This window comes from Trachurus japonicus, chromosome 10, assembly GCF_045865225.1.
Source record: "Trachurus japonicus isolate A0001 chromosome 10, Traja_1.0".
In the NCBI taxonomy this organism is placed as follows: domain Eukaryota; kingdom Metazoa; phylum Chordata; class Actinopteri; order Carangiformes; family Carangidae; genus Trachurus; species Trachurus japonicus.
The window spans coordinates 32,491,694-32,503,768 of NC_140916.1; positions in this window are offsets into that span (position 1 = coordinate 32,491,694).

A 12,075-nucleotide genomic window follows, 5' to 3' on the forward strand; every position below is an offset into this window, starting at 1 on the left:
GTTCAGGTTACAGACAGACAGGAAGTGAAGGGATGAAAAAAAAAAAAGTTAAATCAGTTAACCCAATGTTATTGACAATCGCCAAAGCTAACTGGTTAGCATTTGGTAGAAAACATGTGATCTTGACTAGAGTTAACATTGGTGGTGTTATAGCTGAGTAAATGAATGAGGTCTAACAGCTGTTAATGCTGGCCATGTGGCAACAGCCGACCTTACAAATACCATCTTTAAAGTTTAGCATTCAATTTAACTTTAAAATATGACAGTGGACAATCTGCATTTTCAGGCTTTTTGTTTGTTTGAACACTTGATACCATCCTGCAGGTAAGCAGAAATGACTCAAAACAATGTTTTTTAAATCTTTTTTTTTTTAAATAATAGACACATCAACCCAATGATAAAAGATAAATCAAACCTTTTGTCCATTCTGTCTCTGATGCTCACTCAAACAAGTCCAAACAAATGCAGTCCCTTCCCCTCTTTCTTCTTACCGAGGCTATTCATTTTAATATGATTGGAAATTTTCCCCCCTAACAAACTCCAGGGACTGTGCAGACCGGTCACGCAAGAACACGAGATGAAACATCAACTGATTTCAACACTCCCCGGCACTTGAACACCAAAAGCGCTGTCAGAGCTCATAAGGCCCAAAATATCCGACTCCACAGCCATCCCCATCTTTTTCTATTATTTTTTTTCTTTCAAAATCAGGATCAAAAGCAATCAAGTCGTCCTCCCTCCCAGCCCGCGCCGAACCCTCCCTCTCTAAATTGTATTTCAAGTGAGTTCAATTACTGTCAAAACAAGTGGGGAGCTCTGATGAAATGTTAGGTAAGACCTGGCGAAAGATGTAAGAGACATGATTATTTCCAACATCTGCCAGACACTTTGAAAGGCATCCAAATGAGAAACATCGCAACGCTTTTAGGATTTCCAAAGCAAAACCGAACAGCACACTGACAGTTAAATAAAGCAGAATTGCTGACCAGTGAAAAGCACAAAGCCAATATCCAGCATGCAGAAATCTGACTGACACAGACACAGATATTCATGTGATTGCTGACAAACAACACAAAGCCACAATCCAGTGTCAGAGCATCAGCGTAGGTTTCAGCCTTTCTCCTCCTCCTTTGTTTTCTTTTGTGTACTGAACCTTTACATGCTTCTCTTTGCGCTCAGTATATTTTCATGACCCTTGAACGTGCAGCCGAGCTGGCAGCGATTGATTCATACTGATAAACTGTCTCTCATAAAAAGCAGATCTGAGTTATTTACAGCGCTGCGTTTGCCTCGGCTGGACTGGATACAGCAGCGATTGGCCCAGCTGTCACGCCGTGATGCAAAGCATCGTGTTTGATTTCGCTCTCTGATTCAGCATCTTTTTTTTTTTTTTCCCCATGCAGTGCAACTGTTGCAGCGGTCATACATGAATCCTTCAGCATGTTTATTGCACCTCCCAGTAGACCGGGGGTTTGCTACGGTGCAAGAAATAAAAGCCCAGAGTGAAAGGTCTGCATTGCACCTGTTTCCAGTGCAGTTTTACCTGAGCCACAACACCGGGTGTAAAATGAGTCAGATTACTCTGCTGTACTGAGCACATGAATCAAATGTCGCTTTACTCAACCAGAAAAGTGGAATGTCTCACTCAACTTAATGATTTTGCCACTTATTCATCCATGTCTCTTCTGAAATTCCCTTGGTTTTCATTGCTGCAGGTTTGATGTGTAATGTTATGTATCATCCACAGCAAGTTGGAGGAGGTTCAGAAACTTAAAGTCTGAATTTTATAGAGTTGAATGAAGGGTAAATGCAGTGCAGGTTTAAATGGTTAAAAAGACTAAAGGTATTTAAAAAATGCAATTAACTGAAGACTAAATAAAATCAGCTATACTTATCATGATCTGAGACATGAATCAGATTGTGCATGGTGATGCCTCTGCCCAAGGATTTGAAAGGTGAGCTGAACACCATAGATGCACAACTTTTCTGTCTAACTTGTTAGTAACAGGTAGATGAATGTCCATCCATATACAGTATATAGGAATATATATGTTCTCACTATTGTTTTGCTTCAGTACATCTCTGATGTTTGATCATACTGAGATCTGATGTTCTGCAGAGCACCAAAAAAATGAATTACATTATCATATTTCATTTTATTCATTCCTCAAGTAAACATATATTACTTATTTCCAATATGTGAACCGGCCTGCAGTTACCCGATTACTGCCATTTAATCAATGGGCATACTGCAGTTCAGTGGTTCCCAACTTGGCTCGTGACCCCATTGTGACATCACAATTTTCTGGCGACCCCACTGTCAATCGAGAAGCGCCAGCTCAGATATTTTATATGCTGCATTTTACAATACAATACAATACAATAAATCATTATTGTCCACCATGGTGGAAAATTGCCATTGCCATTTTATTTGAACTTGATTTATATTTGAGAAAGTGAAAGTACGGTATATAATACAGTTGTTTAAGATTGTTTGTGGTTAGGGTTAGACATTTCAGGCGACCTCATTTAAATTCCAGGCGACCCCACGTGGGGTCCCGACCCCAAGGTTGAAAAACACTGGTACTGTATAAAGGGTAAAGGATTAAAGATACGTGATTATGGTTTGAATTTTCTATGCTACTTTTTTCTGTTAGTTGATAATAATAATAATAACAAGCACAACATCGGTGCAAATTTTTAATAGTCTTAATAATATTCTTCATATTAAAAAACACTGTTGCTGAACTGATACACTGGGGAGGTTCTTATAAGCTGGAATCTGTACGAGCATGTGTGTGTGCACTCGTGGGATATCGGTGTGAGGGTTTTATGGCATGTTGTGTGTGTCTGCTTGTGTCGTTTCCCTTGTGTGTTTGTAGTAAAGAATGAAGCATAAAAGGCTGGAGAAAGATGGAGGCCACCTGGGAAGCCAGTCCACGGGCGACATCACACACTGAGAGAAGGTGTTACACTTCCCAGGTGGTCACATGGTTCAGCTCAGCACACACATATTCCTCTGTGACACACACCCTTAAAAGAAACAAATAAAATGAATGTGTTTTTTGTTGTTTTTTCCTTTTCCTTTTTTTCCTCTGCCCTGGTGCGAGTGACAGACAAGACACCATCTTAGGTCATTAAAAGTCACTTATTGACTATAGGACAAGAGGGATACGTCAAATCGCAACTTTGATATAGAATCAAAGCAGCTCCCTCCACATCACTGTAGATATCACAGTAAGATGAGTGTTGATACTATTCATGTGTGAACTGCTGAGCTGGCTGTTCCTAGCTGGCCCGGGTCAGACGCCGGCTGGGCCTCGCCTTGTTCAGACTAATAATCAGGGGAAACAGTTCCTGAAGGAGTCTTTGAATATCCTCAGTAAGAGCTCCTGTGGCATTTCAAAGCCTCCATCTTTTAAACAGAGTATGAGCCGTGCCACACATAGAGATTAAGCGTTTAATCTGACAAGCTGTGCTACAACGTGCTTGTCTGTTAGCAGCGCTTTAGAACAATGTATCCTCCAGTTTTGCTCATGTGCTGCTAAATCCTCCATTATTCTGAAAGCAGTAGTAGCCTATTGACTCTCTGAGCTGCAGGGCGGCCCCTGTAAATCTTTATGCTGTATGTGATATGCTCTGTGTAAACTGGAGCCATATTTCTGTGAAGTGAAAATAAGCAGAGGACCTGCGGCACTGGAGCTTGATACAAGCTGAACTTGCTGAATGGGCTTTTATTATGTACTGAATACTAAAATATATATTATAATATTGCAAAATTAACTTTTAACTAAACTGGAATAAATTATTAAATGCAGAAAGAAATGCAGAATAAAAACATTTTGGTAATAATAATTTAAAAAAAATGCTGTATCTGTATTTTTACATTTATTTATTTATGAGTGTGTGTATTAATTTTCTCATACATGCATTTATTTATTTATTCATTCACTTCTACATTATTTATCAATTTATATATCTATTTCTACATTTAGCCCATTGATTAATAGTGAATTTAGTAACCACACTATAGCTGTCTCAACTAATATCTAACCATCTATTTCTTAATTGTGGAAATGTCTCTTACATACCCTTACACACCTTTATTTATCATACCAGTGTAACTCCCCCAAAGCCAAACCCTAATCCACAAACAAAGAAGAAATACATTAAGTACTCTATCCCTGTGTGAATGAGGATCACTGCAGGTAACTGCTGGCTAGGTTTGCTGAATGATTGCTGAAATCACTAATGTATAGTGAGAAAGAAGTATTGCCATAAGTTTATAGAGAATTTCCATTTCTTCACACTTCAGTCACCTCAGCAGAATCTCAGTTATCAGCCTTGTACACTTTATACCAAGTTAATACCCCGCCCCCACTAAATAAATAAATAAGAAATAATTATGCATCATTTCCTTTAACCAGGCCTCAGGTGCACGCTCAACATGTGGTTGATGTATGTGTGCGCACTTGTCATGTCAGTAGTAAAAACTGAACCTCGGAGCCAATTAAAGGCTGCTGCATCAGCAAAAAGCAGAAGATCTCTCCGGGTCTGTGCGCCGTGTGGGGGTAACAAGCAGCCACAGCCACTGGTTCTACCCCTGCCTCCATATCTGCAAGGCATCAACTATGCTAATCCATTTTCCCCCCCTTCTTCTTTACCTAATGAAGACAGAAAGTGCAATCAGTGACATGTCACAGTTTGAGCGCACAAACGAGCGCCTTATAAGGACTGACGTATGGTAAAATGATATATTAATAATGTGCTCAGATCCATAACATGCTGTGCAGTCAGAAGAACTGTGGGTGTGCTGAGGAGGGAAAACAAGTTTGTCAGAAAATACAAGACTGAGTTGCTTGTTGACTTATGTCGCAGTTTCACTTTGCTAAAGTTGCAAAAGGCAGACAAAGGGCCTGGCTAAAGCAGATTGAGGAGTCTGTGATGTTACAACAGTTGCATAATGACAAACTACTTGACTTTCAGATACTATAAGGGATCAAAACCTAGGCTACAATTGCATCATGAAAGCTAAGCCTTGAAAGTCTCTCTTCATATTTTAAAATACATAACAATCCTCTGCTATGTTTAATATTTTGTTCAATATGGGTTTCCCTCATTAAAAGTAAAACTGGGGCAGGAAACTCATCTCTTCTTACTTATCTCTTCCTCTTCTGGTCTGGATCAAGCCTAGGCCCCGCCCACCACCTGCTTGCTCCATGGTGACAGGTGAAAGAGCAGTAAGCATCAAGATGCTTGGAGGAGAAAACATCAGAGAGATTCAGTCAGACCCAGAGGAATCTGTTGAGAGCAGAACCAGAGAAATCGGTGTGTTTACTGATTAGTTTGCTCATGATATACTTTGTATTACGTGAAACATCATATGGACTTGTTAAAAAGGTTAGAAATTTGATTTACAAAAAACCTTCCAGAGCAGACATATTTCCTTCCTACGTCAGTAAAATCGTCCCCTTTGAATTATAAGGTTCTACCTGACATTCTTGTCAAAATTGAGTTATTTACATATTCCAGTTCTGGTACTACTTATTAACATAATAGGAGGTTTTTATGCATATTTGGTCATTTAATCTGGAAAACAAAAAGGTTCTATCTACAAACTCAAACTCTATCTTGGTCTTATAAGGTTCTAAACCTCTATATCTCAAATCAGGTCAGAATGCAGATACATCATTAATTCCAAGGGGACAAAATATGAATTTACTTATACAGCAATGAATCAGGGGTAATACGAGTAGGAAAAATTAGGTAATAGTTAATAAGGTAATACGATAAGAATAAAAATCTGGTTTTAGCCAAAAGCAAAATCATTCACCTGGTTCAAAAATCCATAACATGATCTCAATCCTGAGCTTTGTGGTGACTTGAGTTCAAGTCTTCTTAACAACACCTACCTTTTTTTTCTTCATTCCAGGGATAAAAGAAACGTCATAAAAATGAGAGCAGACAACTCACAGAACCAGATACCATAGAAGGTTTGAGTCTACAAAGCAATCCGATTTATTCTCTCATTAGGCATGAGGCAAGTGTGAAGGCTTACAGACACAGAGAGATCACTGTGCATCAGCCAGTCTTATTCAATTATACAACCGAGAGAGCAGAGACCCGCTCACAGACACTGAGGAATCGCAGTATTAAACGCGTCCTCTGCCAAGGAATCAGTCCCCGTGCTTTACTCTGTGAGATTCCAACATGAAGTCTGGAAGTGGGCCCTGGATTCAGGAACACATGTTGGCTGATCCAAAGCCAAAGGCCATTTGACTTGGAAGAGCTGAAAATCAATTGCCAGCTCATACTGGTTTGAAAGTCAACCCAAGGGAGGAGAAACATGCTGGTAATCCGTGTGCCAGACGGGATTTTTCCTTGCTGCCTTTATACTGTAGCAGTCTTCCTCTTGTGTATAACTGTAGAAAAGGTTGTAATTTAAATAATGATAATGTTTCATTAAAGTCCCATCTTGCTTTCAGTGATTTGTATTATGTTAATCTGTTGTTCAAAATGACACAATCTGACACTGAGAAAGAGCCAGTTATCAAAATACCAACACAGTGATTAATGGTTGATCTTATTCATTTGAGCTACAGTCTTAAACATTAATTAAACCCTGTTGAAAGTTCTTGCTGTCATCCAATGGTTGAGATGTTGGGGACTGTAAATCTAAGGAAATCAGAGCCAAAAGGTCCTAAGGAGGATGTAAGGGTGTATTCAGACTTGTGGCTTGTTTACTTTGCTCCAATTCAGGGACTAAACTGATGCATGCAGACATAACCAGGCTTGCCTAAATGACGTATTTTTGGATGAATTCTGGACTACATCCCTTCAGGACACTTGGATTGCAGTGGACAAGCAGTATGGAGTAATATTTCAAGCTTTTTGTGTAGTTTTATGGACCTGTTTGTGTCGGGCACGATGTACGCGTGAATCGCGTGAACGTGAGAGCGCACCCCAGGCAAATTCAATACAGGACTGTTTAGGCTGTAAAAATGTCCTAGATGACGTTGTTTCCAGTAAACTCTGGACTAGATCCCTTCAGGACACTTGGATTGCAGCGGAAGAGCAGTGTGGAGGAATATTAAATGTTTTTTTTGTAGTTTTTTTGACGTTTTTGTGTCAGACCCTATTACTCTCATAGAAAGTTTTCGTTGTACTACGTACCCCCCTCCTGGGTCCCCAGATGCACTCTCTTCTCACCTCTTGTTTATACTGTGTGAGCCACTTTGTGAGTATACAGATGTTTTCATTCACAGCACATTCAGAACATCCTTTGCAGATTTCTCCTAAACATCAATGGGTATACCAACACTTAATTGTTGCCCCTTTTTTTGGCTTTTAGGTTGCCTTTAACATCTGGCCAGGGACAACGGACGAAAACTAGCCTTGTTGGCTAACTCTGGCCCACTTACAATTTTTCTTTTAACTTTGTTGATTAGTGGTGCACTGTCCCTATGAAATAAACTGATAAATAAATAAACAACACACACAAAGCACAAGGCTGCAGAAGCAATAGATCAACAGGTGTCTCACGTTCTGGCTCTCGCTGTCATACCTGATCATCCACTCTACCCTTCCATCCATCTTGACATGAAAAGATGGCGCAGAAATATCTATTTTTTTTTTTTTTTAATATATATTGTTGGGCTTTTTATTGGCTTTAATTGATAGCACAGTGGAGAGAGAGACAGGAAATGGGGAGGCAGAGAGGGGGAATGACATGTAGGAAAGGGCTGCCCGATGCGGGATTCAAACCGGGGCCACCTGCAGTGAGGTCTGTAGCTTCAACATGGGGTGGCAGCTCTACCAAGTGAGCTACAGTAAGCGCCGCCCCATCATGCAGGGTTTTGTTTAAGATTTGTTTTCACTCTAAGGTCATGTCTGAGTGCTTTTTGAGCACACCGGCCACACAAAGGGCCATTTCATCCTGGCCAAAGGGTATTTGGAAGGAACCTTGGCTGACACCAGGTTTGTGGGCCCTAATTGGTCAACAAGAGGCATTTGCACCTGACCAGTTTGGAGAAACACCTGAAATCCTCAAGTGCCCTGATGTTGTGACACTAGGCTCGAGATACTCTACCTCCAGCAAACAGATAAGAGGCAGGAGCACAGGTCTGTAGTACTGTAGCAGTTCTGAAGCAGCATAGTGAGAAGAAAATATATGTGCTCAAATGGACAGTGATTATTGTAGCTATTATTTCCCCTAATCTGTCCTGGTGCCTCATCCCCTCTGAGGCTCTTTCAGGTCTGCTACAAAGGCCAGGAAGACGTGCTGGAGGGGAGAGTGAGAAAACTACGTGGGAGGCGATCTTACTTTCTTATACACTCAAAAAATAACTTGTAAATACTGGGGAAAAGCCATGTGTCTTTGTCTGACTACCAATCAGCAATCAATCGTAATTGAATCTGGGAACATTACTGTAGATGTATGATTTCTTCTTGTCTTTTTTTAAATGCACTGTAGGTCTTAAGTTTTGAGTTACAAAGCCACACTTTAAGTTTGTTTTCCTTCTCTAATCCAACCATCCCAGCGCTGCATTAAAGTTAAAAATGGGACTCCTGATCCTCTATGATCACCAGTATCATCACCATCACTCTGACAGTGGGCCGCTGGAGACCGAGACACATGGTGATTGTCCCGCTGCCAGGCTCCACTTGGCTGCCTGTGCTGTAGACAGCTGGTTTTCTCATAGGGGACTTTGCTGTACGCTGGGATATCCAGTGATTTGAAATAATTCTGTAACTTTAATCCTGTGCATTTCTGCCATTTTTACTTGTCGGAAAAAGAAAAAGTGAGAAATTCATCACATTTCTCAGATGAGAGGGCAATGACATTCATTTGCTAATGATAATTCAATCTTTTAGTTCTGCACTGATGTGTATCGATGCATACAGTAAATGATGTTGCCGCATGCTAATCTGTGGAGTTTTCTGAGCTTCTGTTGCAATGTTCAAAGTCCTGCTTCGCTGAATTAGAAAGTAACAGATCTCGAAGTGTTCCGGCAACGCTGTGCCCATCAGGCCCATTATATAACACATATTCTCCGCCTATTAAACTGTATGAATTGTGCTGTAGGCAACCGTAAAGGATAATAACGCATGGAGAAGTAGTAAAAAGTAGTAAAGGCTGACAGGTAGTAAAATAACTTGCGTACACCAAGAACAATGTGAAACACTAAGAACAATGCTGGCAATAGCTGCTTTGTGTGGCCTCAAACATTTGATCATTTGAAAGAAATGGGCTCATTAGACTTAAATTGGATGTGATAGTCTCATATTGTGTAGTGAAACTAAATGAGGTCTCATAATGGGTGCCTAGGGGCTCTTGCACATGGAGGGTTTTTCTTTTCCTCGTGCCAAGCTCTGTGAAGCTACCTCTTGACAAGGAGCCATTTGGTGACTGTGTCCATCATGGATCTCCAGAGGAAGGAAGCTTCCAGATCCCACTGAGCAGCCTCTGAACAGACACATCCCAGAGCCAAAGGTTCTCATGTCACTCAAAGGCTAATGCCTTCCTCCATGGATTTGTGTCGATTAAGCCTCAATATACCCGCTGGTTTCATTTATGGCTGATGGTATTATGTCAACGTTGATGTGTTCATCCTAAAGCACAATGACATGGTAGGCCTATACTTCCCAAGAAATAGTGAACATTCACAACAGGGAAAACTGGCCGTGTTATATAAGCTAGTCAGAAACAGCAGGAGATATAGTTCCACAAAATGCTGCTTTATGCAGTGTTTCACAATAGAGGCAGCTTTGACCCTCTTAAAGGGAAACTTTGTTTTTTTTCAACCTGGGCCCTGTTTTCATATGTTTTTCTGTATACGTGAGTGATGGATAATAGTTTTATTGAGGTGGCTGTAGTATTGAGCCGGGCAGGCAGCCTGCAGCCCAGCTAACGCTCTTCCACGGGGCAAGTGGCTCCCGTCAAAGTTTGTCCCTTCACACTGACAGGCTCAGATAGTTAGAATGAGTGTCCCACAACATACTAGAAAGGAGAAATGAACGTATGTCTCTACCTTTAGCTGGAGGTCGCTGTTATGTTGTGATCTGTGTCCAAATCTCACCACTAAAAATATTGCTCCGAAATCTCGCGATAACTCGCAGCAAAACAACGTGGGGAATACTGTTACCTGACTGAGGACTGAGGTCTAGAAATCGTGAAAAACTGTGGACCAGTTGTCTAAGCGGTTACAAGGCAACACATGGAAATTCTAACTGTATCATCAATCAATTTATGAAATTAGCCTTTGATTTTTTTTTCTGGCCAACCAATAATGACTGAGAAAGAACTAAGCCTGAGGCCAGTCTTTCTACCTAACCCCTAGTGTTGACTTTGTGTCATGTTTTCCTCTGACTTCCTGCTATTATAATCCTCTAAAAGGTTAATTGAATGTAACAATGTGTCCATTCAGGAAATCTTGTGTGTCATCTCTTTGTGTTAAGTGTCCTGAGAATGTACGGTCATTCCCCATCTTTTCCATCAGCTAGAGGTGTTTTATTGCCGCCTAGACTTCAAATATACAGACACACAGGGAAATTGGCTTGAGTTTTCATCCTATTTATTCATTACACCAATGTTAATCACATTAGTGAACATCACAGCCAAATGGCACGATTCGCTGCACGTCGTTTCTTTCACATTCTGATAAACAACATCAAGCAGCATGGACCATCCAAATTACCTGAAAATATGACTTGTTTGTGCTATAGTACGAGTATTTAGAGTATAAACTAATGCCAGGTACTCTGACACTCCCCCTCCAGTCATTATCTTGGTCATAGCTGTAAGAGCCAGCCTCACATCTCCACTGGGGGAAATGATGCAGAGGGAAGACAAAGCAACTCAGAGGCTCCAGCCTTCTGTTTTTGTATTCAAATGCTTGTTTGTAATGATATGCAATCCTACATGGATATGCACAGATTCCAGCATGCATAAACAGAGAGGCACACACACAAACATGCAGGCAGAAGATGCAGTTGTCATCCTCAGCCGGTGAGATTGCAGGTAGAGAGCGTATCACTGTGCTTTTTCATCTTCTCGCTGAAAGAAATGAAATATGAGCTCCACTTTTATCAGTCAGCCTATTTACCGAGTGTATAAACAGGCTGTCCAAGTTCCAGAAGTTTTTTCTACTCTATCTAAAACAAAGAAACAGAGAGCTTCAGTACTTGAGACAAACATACAAAAACATTGGTTTCATTGCTCCCTAAGCAGCTTAAACAATGCCTCAGTGGAGAATACCTGTGCATTCGGAACAGACTTTTACTTTATTGTAAATGCATAACATATTTACTAAAAAAGAAACATCAAAAAACTAAATGTTTCTGTAAAGGATGAATAAGTTATCCTGTTTTAGTGAAGTGTTTCAGAAGCAGAATTTATTCAGTGCACAAAGAGGCTGGACAGGCACAGGTGTAAAGTGACAGTAAACATTACGTAAAAGCCATGTAAGCTTTAATATTCCACCACTGCTCAATGTCAGTCTAGTAGTCTCTTTTGCATATAGTGTAGACATTGGTGACAGTGGGTCCAATGTTCAGAGTACATTAAAGGGATAGTTCAGCTTTTTTTGAACTGGGGTTGTATGAGCTACAAATGCCCTTTAAGTACACTACACTAGATGCAGTAGAAAGTTCTCTGTTCTCCCCTACTGAGAAACACTGGCGCATCGCGCTGCACCCGAGACACAGGGGACACAATGTTGTGAATGAAGGACAATGAATCAGCCTACGAGAAGTCCCATCTCAAAATAATACACCAGTTCAAGAGTACGATCTAAAGTAAAAATGTACAATGCATCAGCTGGTCAGAAAAATGGCTTATTTTTTTTTATTATCTGGAACTAACTAACTCATGTAATGGGCATTTGTAGCTCATACAGCCCCACTTCAAAAAAGCTGAACTATCCCTTTAAGTAGTTCACAAACTAAAATATCAATGTTTTTTTTGTTTTTTTTGTTAACCAAACTGTGACTGACCCACATCACAGCCATCAACAGCACTTAAACTTGTCTTTGTGAATCAGTTTTTATCACATGAAAAAAGTGAGAGTCTGGTGC